General features: G+C 42.8%; 1 long non-coding RNA gene across 1 annotated transcript; it reads right to left on the reverse strand.

Annotated features, from left to right (window-relative positions):
- Positions 1-1,019: 1,019 nt before the first annotated feature.
- Positions 1,020-1,578, reverse strand: LOC140546540 (uncharacterized). Its single transcript, XR_011978357.1, has 3 exons — positions 1,547-1,578; positions 1,244-1,287; positions 1,020-1,146 (listed from the first exon to the last, which is right to left on the reverse strand). It is a non-coding gene; the product is annotated as an uncharacterized lncRNA (long non-coding RNA).
- Positions 1,579-2,885: the final 1,307 nt, after the last annotated feature.

Below are 2,885 nucleotides of genomic sequence, written 5' to 3' on the forward strand. Positions count from 1 at the left end.
GCAGTGTGGCTGCAGAGTGTATGGTGTTGTTTTGCTTGATAGACAAACCAACCACAGTTTTTTTCTTTATTATTGCCCTAGCTTTGTCCTGTCATGCCAGTGGGTTGTGGTAAACCCCTAATAAGGTCATACAACACTTGCAATTGACCAACTCTAGCTTTTCTTAAATTTGATCAGTTATTAAAATTTTTACATTCAGTTCTGAGTGTTTTGGTCTCTAACAACTGGTTAGTATTAGTAATTAGTTTGCAAATGAGTGACACACCCAAAGACTTCTCCAATCTTGTCAGTTTGGAACTGTTCTACTGTCAGTGGTTCGAAGGACCTATTGTCTATATCAATAATGTTTTGCTGGATTTCCATCATTGACCAGGTACCTTCACTTTCAGTCACGTTCAGCACTTTAATCCAATACAGCCTGAATGTGTTAGTGTGAGATGAATGATACCCAGAGTTACTCATAGTTGTACCTACTGGTCATGCTCATCTGGAGATAGACATGTTGCCAGTGTTACTGTTCCTCCCTTTATTTACAGCCTCTAAAACACACAACCTAAGGACACTGATCAAGGGTCCAACCCTGGCAGCCTAGCAGATGCAGCCATGTATCCCTCAACCCTGTGACCAATAACCCAGTGTTGTAACCACAGAGCCACCGCAGCCATGTAGATTGAGGAGATATCTACCCATTGTTTGTATAGCATGTCATGCAGCAAGTCTGTTTACATAACTGATCCTTTAGTTTGGACTATCTAGAACCTTCCTTAAGGCCTCAGGACCAGTGATCTGGCCGCTCTGTTCAGTTTGCTCTGAATTTACAGTCTCAATCCCTCCACCTAAACCCAGAAAACCCAAAGTGAGACTCAACAGTGTAAACCATGTGTTTGGAAAGGAATTCAGGACAGAAATGAAAGACTGATCTGATCTTTCCAATCTTTTATTTCTTCATCTTCTGTAAAAACACTCGTAGATTCTGTGACGTAATAGCTCAAACATGGAGCTTCTAATAAGTGGCGTCTCGGCCTGAAGTTGGCGAGTTCAGTCTGATTTGAGGGCAGAGTTCAGAGCTGTGTATGAGACTTCAGTGTGATGGCAGAACTTCCCCCACATTCTTCTCTCACATTGATGCTCCTCAGTACTGCCCACCTGATTGAGAGAGAAAGAGAGAACTAATCAATACCTAATCAATAACTACAGATATCAGTAACTACAGCAGCAGTGTACAGGTGTGTGTGTTATCTACCTGATACACTTTGTCAGTGAGCAGCTCTCTTCTCTCTTCAGAACCTGAGGAGACCAACCAAAGACCACCATCAACACCAGTCTACCAGCCTCTGTCTCTTTATCTGCAGAAGCACCTCCACCATGAGAATGAGCCCCAAACAACGCAGTGTGTATAGCAGTAACTATTCAGCGCCCCCTCTGGTGAGGAGGGAGAATGCAGCACCATGAACAGGACAGTGAGACACGGCTGATGAAGATCACTGAGACATGAAGATCTTTCTACTGATCAGAGTTCAGAACAAGGAAATAATGAATAAAGTACCTTTGGTTCTGGTTCTGCAGATGCAGTACACACAGGTGGAGGAGAGCAGTGAGAAGAGGAGAGCACACACAGGACACACACTGACAAGCAGCTTCCAGCACTCTGATATGGGAGGGGTGGAGGTGGTCTGCAGGTCTGAAATCAGAGAGGATTTGGAGAAGAATGAAGGCAGGAGATCTCAACATGTAAAGATAAAGTACAGCTAGAACTCGAGTGACCTCAGAAATCCTTCTGCTCTCATAACTGTCTCAGTTTACCACAGCATAGAAGAATCATGGGACAATTAAAGAGTTCTTGAAGTTGTATGGTTTTAAGATAATCAAAGAAACTCTCAGGTCAGAAGAGTCAGAAGATCAGAGTGAGGGATCTTACCCAGGAGAGAGAGTCGAGTGGTTCTGTTCCCATAATGATAAACATCCTTAGAGAGTATAACTCCATTTTTATCTTTGGTAATGTTCTTCTCATGTATAGCGCAGTAGTACAGACCCAGATCTGATTCTGAGACATTCTTCACCAACAGATCACTGGTTTGGTAGGATGGATTGGACACACTAGAGTAACGTGGATAAGCAGCACTCATAAAATCTTGCGCTGACATAATGAGAGGAGGTTGACGGTCATGTGAGCAATTTCTAAACCAAACTGTATATAATCCACTCTTCCAAACACAGTCGCTGTAGAGAGTGACATCATCTCCTGGTCTGACTCTCATCTCCACTTCTTCTGCTCCAGAGATCCTGGAGAACCAAACACCTGAAACCCCTGAAACACACCAACCTCCCTTTAGACTCACTGCAGAAGATCAGCAGATCTCATCCAGTTGAGAATGATCAGATATAATAGTCTACTTACACACGAGTTTGAGGAGAACAGCTCTCGACTTCTCCATCTCAGACACTGCTGCTGGGGGACTGATGGTGAAGAGGGTCTTTAAAGCGGATGTGTGTGTTGAGCTCTGATTGGTCCACATCAGTGGAACATTTCTCGGTATCTACATCATCAGCGTATGTTGGTTGCGAACAACCACATGTAAAAACTTCAAAAGACAATCGCTGACTTCCTATTGGTCATTTTTCTCAGCGTGCCTGACTGGTCCACATGAGGGTTAACATGTAGATTTGAGGAGAAGGTAAAGAAGATAAAATGGGCTTTGATTAACCAACTTCATGTTTTCCTTTAATAATTAGATTTAAATAAATTAGATGAAACTTCAAAACATGTAGTTTCATCCAATCAAATCCAATAACACTGAACTGAGAGGCATATTAAAGAGTGTTCTCACATCTGTTGAGTGCAGAGAGCTGATTGGGTGGATTTTACTGTAGCAAGGCATGTCCTA

Source organism: Salminus brasiliensis, chromosome 24 (genome assembly GCF_030463535.1).
Source record: "Salminus brasiliensis chromosome 24, fSalBra1.hap2, whole genome shotgun sequence".
Taxonomy (NCBI): domain Eukaryota; kingdom Metazoa; phylum Chordata; class Actinopteri; order Characiformes; family Bryconidae; genus Salminus; species Salminus brasiliensis.